The 24,399-nt window shown below is 41.5% G+C and overlaps 1 protein-coding gene across 10 annotated transcripts in view; it reads right to left on the minus strand.

The window, feature by feature from the left end:
- Positions 1-24,399, minus strand: part of DMD (dystrophin) — a 1,715,077-nt gene that overhangs the window by 1,025,052 nt on the left and 665,626 nt on the right. The window lies entirely within an intron of this gene.

Here is a 24,399-nt window from a genome sequence, read left to right on the forward strand (position 1 = left end):
GTCTTGCAGCTAAAGTACTTGAGTTGGAATTGGGAGATCAAGGCTCAGTTTTCAGCTCTTCACAGAATTCCTGTGTGCCTTGGATGAGTCCTTTAATCTCCTTGGGTGAAATCCATTCCACTCACATAAAACCTAAGTATGAAGGCTCTATGCAGATGGAGTGCAAATGTTGCACAGCCCTCTGCAATCGCTATACCAGCCAAAAAGAGTCATAGCACATTTGTTACAGTTGCACTGAGCACTAGGTGATTACATAATTGGGCAGCTATGCCATACCTATAAATATGTTGAAACCCTGTATCTGTGGAACTGGTTAGTACACAACTAGGTAGCCTACTCTTGTCATCTGCCGCTGCCACTGCCAAACTTCATCAAGACTGAGATACGATACTAGGCAACCCTGTTCTCAATGAAAGCTGCCTCCCCTCAAATATCCTTAGGAAGATGGCGTTAGGAGAAACCTGAACTCTGAAGAGGTAATAGGTTTGGCAGCCTTCGATTCTTGCTTAGTTTCTCCCCAGAAGTCAGTGGGAATGAGAAGCCCAGGACCTCCTGAAGGGAGAGGGTATCCCGCTGAGAGACAGAATGGCCCATTCCAGCACAGCTAGTTGTTGCTTCTTTTGGCCCAGGTTTCAGGAGCCCCGATATTCATGATAATCCTCACTGTCTTTCTCAAGCCGTAGGAAAATGACTTGCTTTTCTCACCCTTCACAGAGTTTGTGGTCAAGACACAATATGGCAAAACTGCCACTACTAGCCATTGTTATGCCTTTTCTGTGACTAACGAGAGAATTTTTGGTCTTGTGGTCTGTCTGCTTAGCACCTTTCACAAGCACTGAAACAAAATACTAAAAAAAGCATACAGCCTGCTGTCATTTAGCCTATCTGGTGAGGAGCCCTAACTGCATGCCAGGAGGAGGCAAGGATTTGCTCAGGTGATCACCACAAAAAAACCCTACCTTTATAAAAGTGAGAGATTAGATGCTGGTCTGTTTTAAGTAAACTAATCAGAGCTGTTTTGAAGCTACAAGTAAGAGAGCCTGAAAGAAAAGTGCATTTAAACTCCTTTGTTAAATGGTACATGTGGCAGCACTAGCCCTTGCAGAGGGAGGGCCTACGAGCCAGGATCCAGGAGTCAGCCAAGCTAAGGCACTACCTGAGACCCCGATGGAGGACGGCCCAGGGGAGGAACCGACCGGAGGACCCCTCGCTGCAGAGGTACTGTCGTTCCCAGTAGGAAGTGACCCAGGGGAACTATAGAGATAAACAGTGTTAAAGCTGTATTGATGCTCAGCGTGTTGCAGGTGGATCTGCGCAGAGCAAGTGGCAAGGAAGGCTTGCCTCTACCAGGGCCCTGGGTTGGGGTTCGGTGGAGAGAGCAGGCCCAAGCCCCCGTACCCTCTCACCCCCAAACCATGAGGGTTTATATGGACTCTGGCTGCTAGTCAACGTTACCCTGCTCGAAAGGGAGTTTATATGGACTTGGGCCGCTAGGCCGTGCTACTGCTCCAGACAGGGGGACAGTAGAGAAGAAGGCCGAGAGGTCGTAACAGGCTGCCTGCAGAGCGGCGGTCACAAGCACAGGAGAGTGGTGAGGCGCAGACACCCCATCCTACCCCTTCCACAAGGGGCTGCTGCGGTGACAGGCCTGCCACATGGGGTTTGATGGTTTGTTCTGATTTGGAATGAAACAAGAGTTCAAACACTTGGAATCTCCTGCAGATTGAAATTTTGTGTTTCATCCAGCTCTATTTGCAACTCTCTCTCTCAAATATCTCTACCCACAATATCAATTCCATGTCCATGGATCTAACTACTGGGCTACAGTGTAGTCTGGGGTGGATGCCTCTCAGTTGCTCTTGTTGAAGTTGCTTCCCTTTGTATAAAATACTTGAATAGTCTTTGGGCCAGACAGGGTGAGAATCACTATAAACCCTGGTGGTTAGGTCACCCACCTGGGATGGGAGATAATAATGCTTAAGATGTCTAACATTTTCACTTGGGAATCAGAGGGAAGATAGAAACTTTATTCAAGGGAGGAAGGAGGAATGAATATCTGCCCTTAAGAAGGCAGGAAAGAGATGCTCCTGCAATTCCAAGTCCATCCCCCTGCTTCAAAGACTATTTAATTACTTATATACAGTGGAACAGCTTGAAGAGACGAGACAGAGACCCACCCTAGAATACTCTGTAACCCACAGCTTAGAGCATTTTCCTGAATTGTGAGAGACCAAAGTTCAAATTGTTGTTCCCTATCAGGGAAAAGGGGGAATTGAACCCAGGTCTGTGACAGTCCAGGTTAACTCCTTAATCCACAGGTTATAAAGGCAGCAGCAACACCTTTGTTACCTCCTCTGGCTGTTTTATCAATGGTACCTTACTACCCTGAATCTAGTCCCCAAACAAGATTTTTTTCCCCACCCTAAATATTCAGTGAATACGTGTCAAATTCACAAACAATTTTGGATCAATCAAAACTGCATTTTTTGAAAAGTATATGATTTGTCTGAATAATTTTTGCCCACCTCTAAAGCTAACATTTGCTCACTAATATGTTACATTCCACAACGTTATAAACTAATGGAGTGAAAAAGCTTCTAGTAATCTGTAACATGACGGAAAAAAACGAACAAGTTTAAAGAATATTAAAATTTGTTTGAGTAGTAATATCATAGCTTTAGGTTTTCTAACTTAACTTTCTTACCTAACTGTGCTCAGGGCCACCCAGAGGGGTGGGCCAAGTGGGTCAATTTGCCCCAGACCTCAGGCTCCACAGGGGCCCCATGAGAGTTTTTTGTGGTCCCTGGAGTGGGGTCCTTCACTCATTCCAGGGGCCCCGAAAAACTCTTGCAGGGCCCGAGCTTCTGAAGCTTCTTCTGCTCCGGGTCTTAAGTGGCAATCCAGCGGAGGCCCCCCCCCGCTGGTCTTCGAGGCACTTTGGCGGCGGGTCCTGGAGCGAAAGGACCCCCGCTACCGAATTACTGCCGAAACGGGGGCCCTCCACCGCCGAAGATCCCAGGCCCCCTGAATCTTCTGGGCGGCCCTGAATGTGCTACATTAGCATAACTGTTTATAACCATAATACCTGTCATAATATGCCAGCCAGTCTTTAAGAATATTGAATAAAGTGAAAGATTATTGGCTCCAAGACACATCCTGTAACAAAAAAAACCTAAATAAATACGTTTGTATTACTTCTAACATTTTCACTTGGTAATTAGAGGGAAGATAGAAACTCTAGGGAAGGAAGGAGGAATGTCTGTCTTTAAGTAGGCAGGAAAGAGAGCTCCTGCAACAAGTGTGAACTTTTTCTTGTTGTTCATATAGGTGATTCAGTCCTGATAATCTCAAGATATAGGAGCACTGTATTTTCCCATCTTTCCATACTCCCTCAGTTACCCAGCTAGTCAGTGCATATTTTGCAGAAGGTCATGAGGAGAAAATATTACATTAGATAGGAAAACAAACTAGATCATCTTGTTTTGTTTTGTAAGGCTTAGAGAGCACTCTTACTGCAAAAGTGCCCCCTAGTGGGGTTTCTCAGAAGGTCATGCAATGTTTCACATGAGGTCCTGGGAATAGGCTTACAGATAGTGTGCTTCCACTGTGCCTGATTCTGCCCAAGAGAAGGCCAATTGTCTCATACCATTTACAGTTAGAAAAAAAGAAAAAAAACACTAACTTCTGCAGGCTTCTGTAATGAAGGATATAATCCAACTGAATCGAATATGAACTGACTTAAATGTGATCTTTCTGTGCTTCTAATATAATACAAAACAGTCTCTTTTCTCCTCCTCCTCCAGATTCTAGGGTCCTCCCAACACCTACTGTCATCATACCTCATAGCTCCCCAAGCTCCTTTTTGAGATAGCTTTTGAGTCTGTCACCAGGAGGAAGAATGGTCTTTTAATTAAGGCACTAAACGAGGACTCAAGAGATCTGGTTCTATTCTTGGCTCTTCTAGTCTTCCTAGGTGACCTTGAACAAGTCTCAATCTCTCAGTGCTTCTGTTCCCCATCTGTAAAATTAGGATAATACATCTCCTACCTTATAGGGGTGTTATGAGGATAAATTCATTAATATTTGTGAGTGCTCAAATACTAGAGTGACAAAGACCATACAATCAATCATCCTCGAATCCTTAGACATCATCATTAAAAAGCATTCTATCACCAAGTGTAAAGTTCTTCTACCTTACTGGTGGAATTAATTCCCACAAGTAAAGTTGGTTTTTGAAAGTGTAACAATATCACCAGAAACTAGAAGATTAAAAGATGGTTTTAGAGTGAGATCACAATAGTGAAAGCCAAAATCTGCCTTTTGGCATGTGTGCTGCAAACACTGACATAAATATTCATGAACGTATCAAAGTGCAGTTTGGCCTTCAGATTCCAAAATATGAGGCTGTAGTTTTCAAAGATGCCATAATATCTTGACTTAAAAAAAAAAGTTACTCTGGGGAACTCGAAAATTGTTCTGCTTTTGATGATTTGTAAAGATTTACATCATGTAATAATAATTATAAAACACAGTGGCTATAATTATAAAGCGACAGAGTCCTGTGGCACCTCTTAGACCAGGGGTCAGCAACCTCTGGCACATGGCTCACCACGGTAATCACCCTGGCGGGCACTGCACCACTTCCCACAGCCCCCATTGGCCTGGAACAGCAAACCGTGGCTGGTGGGAGCCACCATCAGCCGATCCTGCTGTTGTGGCAGGTAAACAAACTGGCCCAGTCCGCCAGAATGCTTACCTTGGTGAGCCACATGCCAGAGGTTGCCGACCCGTTATACACTAATAGAGGTATTGGAGCATAAGCTTTCGCATGCGTCTGACGAAGTGGGTATTCATCCATGAAAGCTTGTGCTCCAATACTTCTGTTAGTCTACAAGGCGCCACAGGACTCTGTTGCTTTTTACAGATCCAGACTAACATGGCTACCTCTCCTATAATTATAAATATTATATACATAGTGTGATAAGCACATTAACTGATGTTTCTGCTAAAAGGATTAGAAATTAAATAGTTACTGTTCATCTTTAAGATTCAGAGCTAACAACCTAATGAGATGAAGGGGGCATATCACACCTTTTAGAACTACAGTTTCAAATGTCACTATAGCAATTTTTTAAACCACGGTCCTATTTTCAGAGTTATCACAAACATGAGGGCTCAGATTTTATTTGTATATTTGTTTAATGAAAGCCTAGATCCCAGGGTTCAATTTTGTGTCAATGGGTGAAATATGTGGCAAATGCCATGGTTGACAAATCACGGCATAAACAAAGCTCGGCCTGTTTTCTGAGAGCAATAAAATGTCTTGGCTGATCCAAGATTATTATTGAGAATCCTAAAATATGCCCTTCCTTTTTTTTTTTTGAAAGCATAAACATAAGCATTTTCTTCTACTTTGGGAAATATATATCATGGGGTTGTTGACTTAATAGCTGCTTGAAGAATATTAAGTATTTTCTTCAGATACATATTTTCTTACATTTGGCCTTTCAGTAACTATGCTACCAGATAAAATATGCAACTATTGACAGGCTGTTTTCTTCTACAGCAGAACTCCCTCTATAAAATATGGTTTTCATCTTATCAAATATATTCATAGCAGAAATTAAATGTCTTATCGACAGATAAAGGATTATCACTAGTCCTCTGCTGTCAGAATCACAGGACATGATTCTCCTACAATTAACATCCATGTCATCCAGAAGTAATTCTACTGAAGTCCGTGGTACTGGAGGATATAGCCTAAAGTCCAGTCCAATGCCTGGTTCAAATAATTGGGCTGAATGCTTGCAGAGGCTACACTTAGGCAACAATGCAGCAAAACCTTTCAGCATATGCATCATTTCAAACCAATAACACTAATTATTGTGCTTAAAGGTAAAGCACCTATGTGGTGCTTTGCTGAATTGGCATAGCTGGGATCGGTGATGATTGTCTGTTCTGTTCATTCCTTCTGAAGAACCTTTGGCCACTGTCAGAAGACAGGATATTGGGCTAGATGGACCATTCATCTAACCCAGTATGGCCATTCTTATGTTCTTAATTGGCACCTAATTACTCTGAAGGCTCTCAAGTGACCCCACAAAGATCTGTGTAGTAACAAATCCTCTACCTGTACTCAGGAGCTTCTTGTGATAGAGATGTGATTTGTGGATGGTGGTGGAGAGTCCCCACATACTCTCCACTTCATGCCACACAAGTATTATGCAAATATCCCCTTATGGAATGGAACCATTCTGGTTTCACATCTGCAGAAGCAAGTGCTGCATCTGCTCCATAAAATCCTCCCAAATATGTGCAATTTATCTATCATTTTAGCCATTTCAGTCTCAGAAAGGCCGATAGTGACAGGAGTACCTTTCATACTGAAATTATAGAATCTCTGACCTTTTACTCTTTTTAACTGAATAGCGATATGAACAGAGTTAATAACCACTCAAACAATGGCAGAAGAATAGAGATTGAACCTGTTACAAGTTTGGGTTTTTTTAAGGGGTACAGGCAGATTGTATTTAGCTAGGTAAATGCATGGCTCAAAGCAGCCAGATTCTGGAGCCGGATATGAAACCTTGGAAAAGCAAAAAAGAAAAATAGTATGAATTGTTAACAAGGGGCCCTCTACAAAGTCTAAAATTACAGGAAATTGGCCAGTGTTCCTTATTATGAAATAGTGATAATCAAGAACGCTATACAAGAATTAGCATTTTTCAAATGCTGAAAATATAATGAAGGTGCTTATTTATGTCCAACTATGTTCAAATACAGAAAAAGGGAGATAGTTTTACTATGCTGATGAGGAAATTTTCAATTTACTTACTTTAAGCCATTTAAAATGATCTTCAAGAGATTGCTATGGATGTCAAGGTGATGGGAACCTTGACTAGAGGAGAAAGGACCCATAAAAATGTAATTAGGTTATTCCCTAATGTCTTTGGGACTGAAAAACCAAAGCTCCAACAACTTAAGAACAAAATGCAAGGGAACAAACTCCTTATGTATATTCCCCCCAACAACCTTCATGGTATGAAGAGTAGCCATGCTAGTCTGTATCAGCAAAAACAACGAGGAGTCCTTGTGGCACCTTAGAGATTAACAAATCACAAGGACTCCTCATTGTTTTTGCTTCTTGGTATGGAGGATCTTCAGATTGCTAAATAGACAAGAGTCTTAGTATAAGAGTAAAGATTAAAAATAGAGATTGCATTACAATTTATGTTGAGCAACACATTACAATCTCAGGAAAGCTCTACTGCCCCCCTTCCCCCAGGAAAAGAATCTTTGTTGCTATTATTATTGATTGTGTATATTATCATGGCACCCTGGAACCCCAGCATGCTATGCTGCTGTACAAACACAGAAATAAACATGGTCCTGAACAGGTGGTTACTGGAGAATAAGTAGATGCTTTAATTGTCATTTTTGGGATTTACTTGTAGGTTTTCAGGAAACCCAGCTCTAAAGAGACATCACTGAAAGTCCATTTAGAATTGATATACTGGCCCTTTTTTAGTTTGCTTAGAGTGAGGTAGATGCTTCTGTCAAGCTTTTTTAGAATGTATAGAGGTTCAACACCACCAGGCTAGGGTATTTATTTAACAGGAGGCCAAAGTGCTTCAAGCAACAAAAGAAGTCATAATTCATTCTAGCCAACACCTAGCGAATTCCTTTATCCCTGGATGAGACTGAATGAAATCTTACTGCGGCATCAGAAGCATCTTTAGCCATCCTGAAGGAGATTTATTAGAAGAGGCACTCTTATGACAGAAGGCCTTGATCTCTTTACATAAAGCTCCACTGACAGTAAATTCCCTTATCTTGTCAAGTGAAGATTATGTGTATTTCCATGAATTTCATAGTTCAAGATACAGATGGTTTGGTTATTTTAGGTCTGAGACTTGAGAGTTGAACTAACCCTCTTCATATATATTTTTCTGGGTGGAGCAGCCAACAAAGAGAACAAATGCATTAGCTACTCCTGCTTTTTAAAATACACCAGTATTATAAACACTAGAATATGTAATTGGCAGAGCAGCAATAGCATAACTGTTCCACAGTGAGGAGTTAGTTATGCAACATATTTGTCCAGGAAGCATAAACCAGATGACCCTTTCAATGCTGAAGTGATATATTCTTATAGCGTGCCATAGCCTTGTTGCAAGTAGTGGGAAACTAAATCAGGGAGTCTTAATGAAGTTATTCCCAAGCCCAGCTCTCCCTTGTGACGATGCATAGTGATAAAAGGAAAACAGCAAAATCATCATCTGCTTCATTTTAGTTATCTTAAACAGCACAGTATTTTAAAGACCGCATGCTGTGAATTAATCCCTGTTTTATCAGAACAGCAACTGGATCCTCTAGATAATTATATATTCTAAGAAATAACTTATACTGTGAATCTAATCTAAAAGCAAACAATGTATTATAGAGAAGCATTACACTATTTCATATCACAAAATAGTGCTTTTAACTTATCAAATGCATGGTACCTCCACAAAGCAGCAGCATGAAATATGCAGGTTTTTGGGTTTTTTAAACAGGAAATCCCATGACTCTCTTGAATTTTCTACTCCAGCATAATGAGAAGATAGATTTTAAATGAGTAATACTAATGGCCCCATGAGGCAAAGTGTTAAATTCACCCCAGTTTTATAGATCGTAAGCTTTTTGGGATTTATCATTTACTGTAAATTTGTACTGCATCAAGCACAATGGGGCAGAATCTAGTTATAGGGTTTAGGTGCTACCCAAATAAATGTTAAGGAAGAATTAATCCGGTTTTTGCTGGAATAAAGAGCATTCAGGTCTCTTGATGGTGAAAAGTCTGTAGGGAAGCTGGGGCAGCTGCAAACACCTTTCAACTTGGGGCCAGCAGGAGGCTAAAATAGCACCAATGTTAGATGCACTAGTGAGGAGATAGCTAGAGCATCCAAATCATGTGCTAAATCAGTGGATTGCCTCATAATCCTCATCTGGCAGAGACTTCCTGTGTTCTCCCAAAGGTGAATCCCCCTATGGTGCGGAAGAAAGTGCCAATTTGTGAACAAAGTCCGTTAAGTCCTGAATAGCAGGAGGTTAAGAGAAGAAATATTCATCCACCTCCCCAGAGCTCTACCACCACCAAAACAGACCTTTGTTAGGAAATAAATTGGAATTTACAACTGAATAGCTATTATTTTTGTTGTACAAAACCACTGTCTATACTGGCTTCCCATAAATGGCCATGTCAAATTCAAGGTGCTCAATGGCTTGTGCCAAGGTCACCTAAATCTCCAGAATGAGGATGACAGCTGACAACTCTGCTCCTCAGGCACAATCCAACACAAGGGTGAATTTCATGAGGCAGCTTTCTCAGAGGTCAGGTGGAATGAACTTCTACTGAACCTAGGAACTACCACAAACCTCATCATCTGCCAGTCCAAGTGCAAGGCACATTTCTTTGCACACTAACGTGAACATATAGCACAGTGTACATACAATATGTAATTAAAAATTCCACACAATTTTCCCTGGGAAGATGAAAGGGAAAGAATGAATCATACATAACAGATAATAGTCATATTGCTTTATAGCACTATTGGAAAATGCTATGTTGATGAAGGCAGCATACCTATATCATCAAGATGGTTCAGTTGTGGGATGAAATCAGCTCATGGATGAAGAACAGTTGGCTGGTGCTACATCTGAGCAAGACAGAACTCATGGGCAGAGGAAAGTATTTAAAAGAGTTTGCAGCCACGTTGCAGTCTCCTTTGATTGAACACACACATCCGTAACTGATCAATTTAGTCTGTAGTCTACAAGGTCTCTTGTATTCCTCATTGACACTGAGCTCTCACATAGCAAAGTAATGCTTCAGTATGCTAGATGACTTCATGCCATTGTGGTGGACAAAAATCTGGCCTCAGTTATTTACGTCTTCGTCATCTCTTGGCTGAACTACACTAATACAATATATTGGACATGAAGCCTTAATCAGTCAGGAAACTCTAATGCACAGTGCTGCAGTGCATCTCCTCAGTAACGCAGGCTACTGTGAGCACATCAAATCTGTTCTCTGCTCCCTACACTGGCTTTCCATAGAATTTTGAACCAAGTTCAATATCTTTGTCCTTATCATCAAATTGGGTCCAGGATATCTAAAGTTCATCTAAAGCTTGGTGACAGAGACTGTGGTCAACAAATTGCATTCCCATGGCACAATGGCACCCTCTATGTTAAGGCCAGGTTTATACTTGAAATTTAGGTTTACCTAGATACATCTCTTGAGGGTGTGAAAAATTTACACATCTGAGTGAAGCAATTCAGCTGACCTAAACTCCAGTGTAGACACTGCTATATTGATGGAGAGGTGGATTAACCACAATGATGGAAAAATCCTTTCCATTGCTTTAGAAAGCGATCCTGTAGCATAGATATAGCCTCACAATAAATCGCATCTGTGCAGTAGACAGAACTTTGTCTAGTGACAGTCCAAGAATGTGGAATGAAATCCCCCAGGAGGTAAGGGCCATCAAAAACCACATCAGCTTCCACTCCAAGTGCAAGACGCATTTCTTCAACCATGCCTTCTCTAACATATAAACATATCTGTTGCTATGTGATTATTAAAAAAAACAAAAAAAATGAAACTTACTGTACATACATCTCCCCGCAGGAAAAGGGCAAGAGAACAAATAATGTGTGACAGATGTGTAGTCACATCACCTAAATGCACTACAGTCTCAGATAGTTTGGTGATGTGCAAAGTATAACAACTTATATAGAAGGGAATGAGAACCAGAACAAAACAGAATAAAAATCTGATTAGTGATAAAACCAGATTAATTTTTAGGTTACATTGTAAATGTTGGGGAGAAGGAAGAGAAAGACTTGTGCACCAAATGCTGCAAGAAGTTCAAATACACCAGGCTACAGTACAAGTTTAGAGTACAGGATTTAGCACAAAGAGTTGTGTTTTCTTTTTTCGTTTCCCCTCTAAAGAACTTGAGTAATTTTAAATGCAAGGAAAAGACTTAGGGTCCCATACCTCTGCCCTTTTCTGTTCACCTTAATCCCACGTTCCTCATTCACCACCTCCTTCAATCCTTGCCTTCAGAAATCAATCCACTGTAGGTGTCACAAACACATTTACAATTTAAATTGCCTATTGTGGTAGCTTATTTTGTATGTTTGTTACCCTTTGTGTGAAATAGTTCTGCTCAAATTCCCCATTTATGCTTAGTTTCATTGTAATTAACTTTTTATTGAATGTTTCACAAAAATCAAAGTGCAATATACACTCAGTGTTGTCGTACAGCATGGAGCATGCCAGATTGGGAACAGTCGGTAGATAAAGGATGGAGTGTGTCTCTCTATAAAGTGTTCTATTAGCTTTATTAATCCCTTCCATAATACTTGAAAAAGACTCATCTCAGAGGCTATTCACATAATCACTTTAGTGTTTATTTACAATTCAGATAGTCCCAAATCAATTCCAGTGGCTATAAAAAGGGGCAATGCTGCAATGACGAAGTTTATTATTAAGAAAAACAAACAAGACTGTCAAGAAGCTGTGACAATCTAACACTGTAAAAACTGTTTTATATTTGGCTTTAAAAGTTGAGGTGAATATACAAGTAGTTTTCTTCTTTTGACAGATAAAAGTTTTCAATAGTGTACAGGTTTTGCAAAAAATGTATGCACCATCTGAATTACATAGTTGGTTCATTAATGTTTTATGTTGTACAGGCCAAATTCAGCTTAAGTAAGTGGTTACACTTCCCAATGACTGCAATGGGAGCACACCAGCTTAATCTTGGCTTAATTTGTTCCTTTCTCCCTAATTGTCCTGAGAAAGCAAACCACAGGACATAGTAGGAGTGGCATGACACTGTCTTCTTTGTGAACCTAGTGGAACTCATTTTAAAATCATCGGTTTCTGTCATATCAAATTACCACATTCCCTTATTCTATGCTCACATTGACATATATCTGAATTGATTTTTTTCTCTGTCGTTCCATTAAGTTGGATGCACTATCAACAAGAAGTGCTTTTGAGAAAACAGAAGTTTGACTACATTAGATGTAGGATAGGCGTGCCATGGTTATAGGGCTAATTGCACCTCTGTCCCCTCTTGTCTTTCTGAGTACATCCAGCCCAGGTGTCAGACCTCATATCTTTGCCTCTCCTTGGGGTATAATTATTAATTGTTCCTCTCTCCGGCCAGGAGCTGTGCTACAGTACCTTGAGTACCCATTGTTTGGACACCTGTGGTTCTTTCCTTTGGGAATATGTGGTACACGGCGATCACATAGTCTGCTTAAAACCAAATTATTGTTTATTTTAACAGTAGGACACAGAGCATTGCAGAAAAAATAGATTTTATAAAAACCAAACACTCCACATGTACGTCTATCTTAACTGAAAGCCTCCCCATCCCCTAATAGTAACCTAGGCAGACATCCTTTTTAAATCTCCCATAGTTCTGTTGATCTCCTGTGAGCTCAGGCCACATCCTTCCTGACATTCCTCTAACAACTCTTAAGTGTTTGCTGAGAAATGGCTTATCTTGATGCATTCTTTCCTTTCTGCTAGTCCCCCCCACAACAGCCCCTATTAAACTTAACCCATAAATTCACACATTAAACTCTCCAATAAGGTTAACATACAGTATTTATAAGTTATTACCGAATGGATCCGAATCCCCCATGAGGCTATTTAAGGACAACTAAAAACTTCTTGGGGACAGAAGGCAAGAAAAATAAAGGAAAACTAGAAAAGATCTGACTTAAGACCCAAACATTTTGCAGGCTGTTAAAGGCCTTTAACTCTTTGGAAATATGCCCATGCACTAGATCACAAGCTACAGTTCTAACAAAACCCTACTTTATATCTGGGAAAAGAGAAAAGGTTAAAAAAATTGTGGTGGTGATATCATGGGGGGTGGGGGAAGGGTCTTAGACCACCAAATCAGGAAGAGGAGGTGGATGAGGCATTTATCAAACAAATAAATATCCAAAGCACAAGACCTAGTAGTAATGGGAAACTTTAACTATCCAGACATCTGTTGCAAAAATATGTCAAAATACAAAATCTACAATAAGTTTTTGGAATTTATCAGAGACAAGTTTTTGTTTCAGAAAGTGGAGGAAGTAACCAGGGGAACAGACATTTTAGACTTGATTCTGACCAATGGGAAGGAGTTGGTAGAGAATCTGACAATGAAAGGCAATTTGGGTGACAGTGATCATGAAATGACATGCTTCATGATTTTAAGGAAAGAAGGAGTGAGAGCAGCAGAAAAAGGATAATGGACATAAAAAAAAGCAAACTAACAAACTCAGAGAACTGGAGGGCAGGGCCGGCTCCAGGCACCAGCGCAGCAAGCAGGTGCTTGAGGTGGCCAACGGAAAGGGGTGGCACATCCAGGGTCTTCGGCAGCAATTCGGCGGCAGATCCCTTGGTTCCTCTCGGAGGGAAGGACCTGCTGCCGAATTGCCGCTGAAGAATGAAGCGGTGGTGGTAGAGTTGCCACCCAAGTGCCGCTGATCATGGCTCTTTTTTCCCCTCCTGCTGCTTGGGGTGGCAAAAACCCTAAAGCCAGCCCTGCTGGTGAGTCCCATAAAAAGAAAATCTAAGGGATAAAGGAGTTCAAGAGAGCTGGCAGGTCCTCATGGAAACAATATTAAAGGCACAAGTGCAAACTAATCAGATGCAAAGGAAAGATAGGAAGAATAGTAAGATGTCAACATGGCTCCATCAGGAAAATCAAAAAAAGGAATCCTACAAAAAATGAAAACAGTCATATTGATAAGGAGTACAAAAGAACAGCACAAGTATGTAGAGACAAAATTGGAAAAGCTAAGGCACAAAATGAGTTACATCTGACAAGAATCATTAAGGCAATAAGAAGAGGTCCTTTTAATGTGTTAGAAACAAGAGAAAGATGAAGTGTAAGTCCTCTACTTAGTGAGGAAGGAGAGCTAATAGCTGATGACATCAGAAAGCTGAGGTGCTTAATGCCTATTTTGCTTCAGTCTTCACTAAAAAGGTTAATGATAACCAGATACTCGATACAATTATATTAATAACCTGGGGAAGGAATACAAGCCAGAATAGGGAAAGAACAGGTCAAAGAATATTTAGATAAGTTGGACGTATTCAAGTCAGCAGTACTTGGTGAAATTCATCCTAAGGTTCTTAAGGAACTTGCTGAAACAATCTCAGAGACATTAGGAATGATGTTTAAGAATGGGATAAGAGAGATCCCAAAAGACTGGAGAAGGGCATAGTACGTATCTTTAAAAAGGGGAACAAAGAGAACTGAGGGAATTATAGACCATTCACTCTAACTTCAATACCTGGAATGATACTTGAGAAAATTATCCGTCGGCGCTTCCCGCCACCCCCATTGGCCTGGGACGGTGAACCACGGCCAGTGGGAGCCGTGATCAGCCGAACCTGCTGACGCGGCAGGTAAACAAACTGCCCCGGCCTGCCAGGGTGCTTACCCTGGTGAGCCGTGTGCCAGAGGTTGCCGACTCCTGAATTAGACTAAATGTTCATCTAATTAACCTGAAATCTAACAAAAAAGGGATGCCATAAGTGTGTGACAGATACTTGTCTGAGTCTTATTTTTACTGATTATGGGGAATAAAAGTGAGCGGGGGAGGGGGAGAAGGTAATTCAAAGTTAAGTCAGAGGAGTATGCTCCCACCTAGTCTGCTGCTCCAACCAGTGGCACTGAAATATTGTCAAAATCACAAACAATCTATTTTCTTTTTCGATGCCACCTTCTTTATTAAAATAAGCTGATATAAAAACTAAAAACTTCTGCAGAGACAAAGCAAAATCACAAAGGACCAATGGGTATTATATATGGAGGCCCTAAGTCTCCTTTTAATTCCAGCCAATAACAAATCTCTCAGCTGGTAGTAAGCAGAGTTAAAACAGCTTCTAGAACATACACACTCCTGGTCCTGAATAATACAAAACCTGCATCATAGCTATGTTGTGATTATGGACACACATCTGAAACTACATTGTGAGAAATGTGAATTTTTTTCTGGAGGTGTGAAAACAAGGCTAGGAAAAAAACACCCAACATTTGTTTTCAAATGTGAGATTACCCATAAATATATGCAGAAATATTATTTATAGTCAAAAACTTAATTTTGTGGATACACTTCCCAGTCACATTTAGGGCCAGGTTACCCTGTGCCTGTAAGACCTATCCCTGTTGCAATAAGCGTACAGAGGGGAACCACTCCAGTGCATGCTTCTGGAGGAACTGTGATCTGAAGGAAGAGCCCATACTACAACTATTTTACAGTCTATGACTCCCACTTCTCATTCACACCTCCCTGCCCTTAACAGAACAAGGTGCAAGGATTGGGTTTGTGACTAGCCACTGCACTGTGCTGCACATGTTTTAGGACACAAGTAAAAAGAATCCCTTAGAGGGAAACATCAATTCAAACATCAAAGTCCCAATATAAAACAGGATAGATGATGGTCTTCTGGTTAAGGCATTGGACTGGGATTCAAGATATCTAGGTTCAAATACCGACTTTGTTAAAGGTATCTAATGAGAGTTTGGCAAGTCACTTAATTTCTGTTTGTTGGGACCAGAATGTGGAGAGAAGGCAAGAGAAGGGCTCCTGGACATGGCCAATGTGACAGATTCTCAGTATCTGTTCCTTTAGTAGCACCTGAGATCTAGGGTGACCAGATGTCCCGATTTTATAGGGACAGTCTAAATATTCAGGGCTTTGTCTTATATAGGCACCTGTTACCCCGATTTTTCACACTTGCTATCTGTTAACCCTACTTCTCTCAATAAGAGCAGACACAGGCCCCAAACTTCAGCTCACAATCCTTAATGCAAAGTCAGTCATCAGTAAAACACAAACCATCCATGACATGGTTATGTGGTCCTGTAATCCAGAAAGGAATCCAGATATGCACATTGATACTACTAGCTCTAATAGCAACATTCAACACCTGCTGGCTTGTTTGCAGGACTTGGCAAGGGGCAGGATGAAATCATTTAAAAGTGGCTCCCCTCAGTCCTTCCTGAGAGATCCAAAGGGCTTGTTTGGGCCATTTGCTTTTTTCCTCCTCCAAAGCTCTCAGTTGTGAAATCCCACAGATTTCAGCCCAGTCCAAGTGTTATTCAGCATGTGTGAAGTCACTGGGTGATACTTTGTGGCTACACTGTTTAATCTATGTGCCAATATTCTGTTCTATATTGCCTGTTCATCAAAACCAGTCAGAACTGAACTGTCTTCCTCTTCTTTTCCACTTTGCCAAAGACACAGACCAGGATGAAACCCAGCTGGCTTAGGCTCAACCCAATTAAGATGGACATGATGCTTGTTGGCAGGAGTAAGCATCTGAGGAACTGGCAAAGGTTATGGCTGGTCCCTCGGGTGAGAGCATCTGCTTAGCTATTCTCAAAGTGGCTTGCAATCTCAGGGTGCAATCTCAAACTGACTGCTGCTTCTGAATCCAAAGATAGCAGTAGCAGCCAGCCAATGCCTATTTAATCTTCAGCTAGCCAAGAAACTGCATAATTGCCTCTGAGAGGCAGACCCCACATGGTTATTCAGCCCTTTGTCACCTTGACCGCTATATGCAGTACTGTAGTGGAGTCCCTGCTGGGCCCTCCTGCTCCTGCCCCCGCTGGCCTGAGAAAGTCACACAGAGACCTTTTGTTGCAGTCCTCACCTGGTGCTTTTGTTTACATGCTGTGCTCCTTCCACCTTTCCACCATACATGTAGTCCCCTTCTTACAGTCCACCAGCAGGAAAAAGGGGACAAGCTATTTCTCTTTGCCCCCCTCACTACCTTTGCTCTATTGCAGCTTCCTTCTTTCCAGCTCCTCCCCTGGCTTCCTTCCCCTGGAGCTCTTATCCAGCCTCAGCCTGATGAGGCAGCAGCTCTTCCAGATTCCCCTATCAGGGCCAGATGATCTACCCAGCTCCAATTCACCTCCCTTAATTGGAGCTGGAGTGACAGGGGGTTGGCTAAGCAGTTTTCTGCTTAGCACCCTGTCACATAGACCCTTCAAGACCATTTAGAAGCTTCTGCCCACCTCTTCGGAAAAGGGTAGATTAGAGAGAGAGCATATTATATCAGTGCCCCAAATTCTGATTGGCTGTCAGTTCACTACCATGCCCTCATTACTACATATTAGATACAAACTATGTTAAAAGAAGATTATTAAAGTTGAAAAGTCAAGCACTCAAGAGTTAGAAAATACAGGAATATGGCTGCCTATGTAATCATAATTTGGTCCCCTTGTGTCTGGATTTTGATACAGTCTTTAATTACATGGTCTCAAACTATTTTTTCCACAGGACCCTGCCTCAGTCAGTGTACAGAAGGGATAGTATTCACTTACTGAGCAGCTATTCAATATTTTGTTTTCTCCTCATTCCTTAATGTGTGGCCCCAGGCTTTATTTACCATAACTATTCAAACCCTGCTCTGAAGACAAAAATATTAACTTCCTCTTAGCTTTTCTATGGTGCTTATCATTATAGAATTGTGAATGCCAAAACTATAACAGGGTTTAAAAAATATTTAAAGTTCATGAGGATAGGCCTTTTGATGGCTGATGGCCAAGGTGACCAGGGATGAATGCCCATGATCTGCGTGTTCCTAAGCCTATAATTGTCAGAAGCTAGTCATGGATAACAGGGGATGGATCCCTCAGTAGTTGCCCTGTTCTTTTCATTCCCTCTGAAACATCTGGCACTGGCCACTGTTGGATGACAGGATACTGGGCTACCTGGGTCATTGGTCTGACCCAGTATGGCTGTTCTTATGTTACTCCCCCAGCCCTCCCTTGCAATGCCACAAGCCCTTCTCTTGTCTCCTCTCCATTTTGACTCAGATGGCTTCCCCCTGCATGCTGCCTGGGTGCAAGAAGGGGGTGACAGAAAGGACCTGAGAGACAGGTTCACTTCTCTCAGTTCCAGGACCTGACCCAGAGCAGCCAGGAACAGGCTCTACAAGGAAAGGCTGCCTGTGATCCTGGACTGGAGAAAGCACACTCAGTTAATCTGTGGGGATGTTCACGTGCAGTGTTGTCATACACTGGAGCTGTGAAAGGCTTGACCATGCTCCATGAAGATGGAATCTTTGGCGATTGTTGATAATTTTGAAGATTTAAGCTCTAGCAAGTTTCTGCTGAACATGGGCAAACAGCCATTCTTTTCAAATGTGTATAACAGCTAAATTTGGTCAGACTTATAAGTGGATGGCAAGAGGCACATCCCATGATGCAAAATCCAGCCCCTGTAAATCACTTCTCTGAAGCAAGGGAACACTATAGCATTTGAAAGAAAAGGCTTCAAGAATTTTTTTTAACATGAGCAAAAAACATTTCCCCCAACCCCAGTTCTTAAAAATGGTTTAATCAATTTGGCTGATTTTTTCCAAAGACTTTCATCGTTAAGCTGACACACAGCATGGAAAATTTCAGCCTGAACAGTGAAAATCTGGAAAAGTTTTAAGCAACTGAAAACAGGGTCTTATAAAAGAAGTGAGAATAACTGACCCTTCTGTTATTCTGGCAGGCTCTCTGTTTGGGAGAAGGCTTCTGCAGCACCTTTCTTCAGGAGCTCTCAGAGTGGGACTCTTTCCCTAACCTGTTAGACCCCTTCTGAGCTGTTTGGCTCCCTTTTAGCACCACCTCCATCAGGAGCATGCTCTGCAGGTGTGGCTCGGGAGGGTCACCTGGGCCCAGAGTTGCTTCTTAAACCCTTCTGTTCCAGTGTGGGATACATAAACTCCGTCACACTCCCTATGTAGAGTGCCTGGAGACTAAAATGCAGTGTTTAACTGCACAGAATTACTAGCTACATTTCTCTGATGCGGTAACTAAGAAACACTGTTTCAGTGACTTAGCAACGAGGCATTTTGGGTTAGAGGCTAGCTGTAGAACCAAGAGAACTACATTCCTCTCTTGATCTGATGTTTAATTTGATTTTATCCGCTAGGGCCACCCAGAGGACTCAGGGGATCTGGGGTCTTCGGCGGCGGGGGGCCCACGTTTCGGCGGTAATTTGGCAGCAGGGGGTCCTTCCACTCTGGGAGCCACCGCCGAAGTGCCCCAAAGACGCGTGACGGAAGCCTCCTGCCACCGAATTACTGCCGAAGACCTGGCTGCACTTCAGTGGTGGGTCCCGCTTCAGCAGTAATTTGGCGGCGGTGGGTCCTTCCGCCCTGGAGCAGAAGGACACCCCGCTGCCGAAGACCCGGAGTGGAAGAAGCTCCAGAGGCCCAGGCCCCGCGAGATTTTTCTGGGCCCCTGAACCGAGTGAAGGACCCCGCTCCAGAAGCCCCTAAAAACTCTTGTAGAGGCCCCTGCAGGGCCCGGGGCAAATTGCGCCACTTGCCCCCCCTTCTGGGTGGCCCTGTTATCCACACTGGAAGTGAACATAGGGCCGTGCTGAAGATGTATTCTTGACTAAATACAGATCTTCGCAGATCTTCACTTGGAATGAGACAGGATTCAGCAGGAGCAATTATTAGCCCCAACACTACAAACAAATGTCCTAGTATGGACTCCATCTATGCAGAGTTTCCTTGAGAGACCTACTAGGGCTACACTACAGAATTTACAGCAGTGCAGCTCCATCGCTGTAGCACTGCTAGTGCAGATAGTCTAAGCTGATGGGAGAGAGCTCTCCCTTCAACTTCATTACTTCAGCCCCCACAAGTGGCGGTAGCTATGTCAGCAAGAGAAGCTCTCCTGCCAACAGCACTGTCTACACCAGCACTTAGGTCACTGTAACTTGTCACTCAGGGGGTGTCTTATTCACACTCCTGAGTGACATAATTTATACCAACATAAGCTACTGTGTACATAGCCTGAGGCTCCTGCAGGTTTCCCTGGAGCATGAATGACCTTCAATTAGTACACCTATTTGCAGAATGTAGGCCTTGGTTTGGCCAGTTCTGCTCACACCTTTAATTTAATGATCAGATTCACCATCTATACCATTACATTTTAACAATAACTGCTTCATTTATCAGCACTCAGTGGGGTAACGGAGAAAGAAAACAAGAAGAAAAAAGATGTACACATGCAAAAAGGAAAAAAACCTGTGACATTTCAAACACAAACAATTTTGTTTCAAAAACCAGACACAGTTGCATAGTGACAACAGTGCTACTACCTATCACATCAATTACAGTAATATGAAAGCACGTAAAGTAAATTAAGGACATAATTACATTGTCCACTCAATTAGCAAACCTATTACTCTTATCCAAGTATAAAGAAATGCATATGTCATCACAGTCCCCCTAACCTGGTCTTACAATAAATACATACACGCAAATTTCACCAAAAATAAATAATATTTTCCTATTAATCTACCTACAGAACATTACTGTCAAGAAACAGTTATAAGTGCATTACTAAAATATTCTATGACTTAGTAATTATATTATGAATATATAGTTCGATACTGAAATCAACAAACTCCTCCAACACATTAAATTAAAAAAAAAATCCCTGGATCAGTGTTAAGGTAACTGTGCTAGGATGAATGTCCTCAGGATGAAGCTTGTGAGAAATAAGTGCAGGATGTTTTTAGTGGCCTGCCACCAGTGTTTATTGCTGGAAGCTTCTGAATGCAGCCACTTTCCCTGTTCAAGCTGTTTAAATGCTGTAGAATTCTAAAACATGCTTTTGATAGTCTGTTGGCAGGTACAGTATGTCCCATTTTTTATTCTCTCAGAAGTTTTAATACAGCTGTGATATGGTAGTGGGAGTTTTCTCTATTTTGGGGAAAATTTTGGAGGAGCAAACTGATCTAAAATATAAAATGTGTGTCCAGATACTCAATTATGGGTGCTTTGGAAAATTCTGCAATACAATTACTGTACTGAGGGGAAGCAAGCTGATTAGTAAGTAAAATGATTAACTATCTAACACATCACACTGGGCAATTTTCCAGTTAGTCAGACCTACCCAGCTGTATCTGCAAAGCAAGGAGTTTTGGGTAGCATGAAACTCTGTCAGTTAAATATGGTGTGTTTGGGGTTTTGGGTCCCCCTCATCACAAAAAAAAACCTCTCTGGTGTCAGTCTACTACAAGAGTTGAAACAAGAGCTTAGTAGCTGATGTGACTCCTACAACAGTAGTACCTTATAGACTAACAGACGTTTTGGAGCATGAGCTTTCGTGGGCGAATACCCACTTCATCAGATGCATGTAGTGGAAATTTCCAAGGGCAGGTATATATATGCAGGCAAGCTAGCTTGCCCCTGGAAATTTCCACTACATGCATCTGACGAAGTGGGTATTCACCCACGAAAGCTCATGCTCCAAAACGTCTGTTAGTCTATAAGGTGCCACAGGATTCTTTGCTGCTTTTACAGATCCAGACTAACACGGCTACCCCTCTGATACTACAACAGTAGCGTTAAGCTAGTATGTCCAATAAAAGGTACACTGCTTAGCAGCTTCCCTTCATTATAAACAGGATACTGAAAATATACTGAGTGGCATTTTGTGATGGGCGCTGGAACAATTTTTACACACAGGCTTCTGAGAGCCATTGAACCAAACTGCAAACCCTGTATGTAATAGAAACCACTTCAAGTCAGGGGGCAAGGCAACACCCCTAGTTCCAGAATCTATGCTTGGTAAGCATTTTCCTCATTTTCTGTCACGAAAATACAAGCCTTATTTCAGAAAGGAAAAAAATATATATTGTCCAAAACATAGGTTTAAGTAGGAAATTTCAACAAAATGCAACTTAAAATATGACAGGATATGGGAACAACAAGAAACTATATATATTAGCCCAATCCAAAGCTCGCTGAAGTCAGTAAGAATCTTTCCATTGACTTCTATGGGATCTGGTGCAGGATGTATGTTAAGAACTACAAGATCACTGTCAGAGATATTGTTCTCACCTCACCTTCACCTACTGGAATAATGTTATTTTAGTCTCCACTTGTAGAAGTGGAAACATCTGTTTCACTAAAACTCCATGACTTTCTAAGATTCAGGAACATGAGTTACTCAGGGATGTGTGTATTAACCTGTGGCAGCCACCTTTCAAGCCCAGAATCTGCACCTTTTCATTTGCACATCCACCTACCAATCAATTGAATTTGAAAGCAAAAGAAGATATTTCTTCAATAATACTTTTAAAGCTGTCCTAAGACTTCAGCATTAAGAGCGTATGTTGGCAACAAGTTTCATAAGTATAATTGTTGTGATACTTTTACCCCTTATAGACACAGATAGCTAGAAGCAAAATGCTAAAGGTCATATCCTCCCCAGCATTTTTGTGCAGCCTAAATCCAACTCACAAAATATGTGTTCTGGAAAAAAAAATCAGATTTAAAAAGAAAGTTGAAACTAACACAGCAAAAGATTTAAAAAAAACCAACTGTGCAATTCCAGAAAGCACAACTGATCACAAGTTATAATCATAGTCAATCATACCAAAATAGGATAGAACTAAGTAAACTTCAGTTGAACAATACTAATAAATAATCATACTTTGCCCTTCATCTCACGATCGCAAAACACTTTGCAAATATTAATATATATATAATCTCAAAACAACCCTCAGTGGAGCTGAATATTATTACAGTAGATCTTACATATGGGTAAATTGAGGTACAGAGGAAATGATGCCAGTGCTAGGAATAAAATATCGGAGGAGTTGACTTCCAGTCCCCAGCTTTCACCCTTAGACGCTATTCCCTCACTCTGGAACAGCAAGAATATTATATGGGCCCATGCAGAGCAGTGCAAGAATATTTATACAGGCAGAGGCAGATTATGGTTTCGTGGGGCCCCTCTTCATCCTTTGTGCCTGCAGTCCCCTTGTACCTGCCCATGCTCCTGCCATGGGGGCTTGCTCGATTCTCCCGTCCTGGCACTCCTGCCGGGGAGAAAGGTCAGGGCGGAGGGGTGTCCTAATCCCAGACTCCAGCAGAAGCACCAAGAGGACTGGTGGAGTGGCACAAGACGCTATGACCCGGCCCCATTCCCCAACAGGAGTGCCTGGTGCGCTGGCAGGCGCCCATTTTTCTGGGGGCCCCCAATTAGCCAGGCTAATCCACCACTGTAAACGGGGTGGGGAGGAACTCTCAGAAAGGTACTGAACATTCATTTTACTAGTGTGGAATATAAGAATTTGCCTGAAGCTGAGCTTTGAAAAAACAGTGTTACTCTCTGCCTGAGCTGCTTTTACCATCCAGTCTGCACTTATATCTCATCTTCAGTGCTGCAATGGCATTGTGACAAACAGCAGAATCCTAGTTAGTGCAGCCAGTGCTGAGTTATCTTATTTAAAAACAACAACAAAAACAATAAAAAGCCCTAAGTATACATCCTGGAAACCTTCCCAGATTATACATCTGTCTCTCTAATTTACACTTTAGAGGATGAAGCCAAACAGCAATGACATCAGAATGATTAGTGAACTATTCTTTCTACTACAACTCTCCATGATTTTCCTCCTTGGCTTATACTTCAAAACAAAGCATAAACCAAAACAAAAGTTGGTTACTGGATGGCTATCTAGAAGTACACCTCTACACAATCTACATTATGTCTGCCACTGTCAACTCATTTTTATTAAAACACCATATTCCAGTTAGTTTACTTAGGTTTGGCTTGTAGGACAAAGTAAAGAGTTAGTGTGCAGTACAGTAAAGCATTTTTTCTCTTTTCCACTGCGCCCATGAGTTCACCCCCTTAGCCCATTTATATGATAGTAATAGTTCTGAATTATAAATGAGATTTCTGGTACATTCATTCTCCTCATACCTCCTCCCCCGCCTAGTAAGTGTTTGGGGAACACTTTATGCACTTCTTCAGATAGTATACTATGCTGATGACTATCTGACAGGACACTGTATCAGCACATCTAAAAATGAAATTAGGAGGAAAGTGACATTACAGCAAACTTCAAACTCCTTATTCTGGGGTAGATGGGAACAGTTACAGTAATTTATGAAGATGAATTTCTAAAGACTAGGACTAAACAGTATTTTGACAGTATTATCTGGATATAAATCCATGACATAAGGTCCAATCCTGCAAACACTCATATGAATACTTCCAGTGGCATCACTCATACGTGTAAGGATTTTCAAAACTAGAATCAGTCTCAAAAGAATCACTATGTACTATTCTGTGGTAACGCAGTAAAAGTTTTGAACTGTGAAGCTACAAGCTTTTAATTAAGGTAAACTTAATTGCTAGCTTTAAAGTACACCTGCTACTCAAGTACTTGATGTATCCCAAGTGGCAGAGACATTTGTGCATAATTTCGGTACATCTCCAATGACATCTCATCCAATTGTACATTTTAAGGAAGACTTACATAAACCTAGTCATTTTAGTAAAGGATGCC

Source organism: Gopherus evgoodei, chromosome 1, assembly GCF_007399415.2.
Source record: "Gopherus evgoodei ecotype Sinaloan lineage chromosome 1, rGopEvg1_v1.p, whole genome shotgun sequence".
Taxonomy (NCBI): Eukaryota; Metazoa; Chordata; order Testudines; family Testudinidae; genus Gopherus; species Gopherus evgoodei.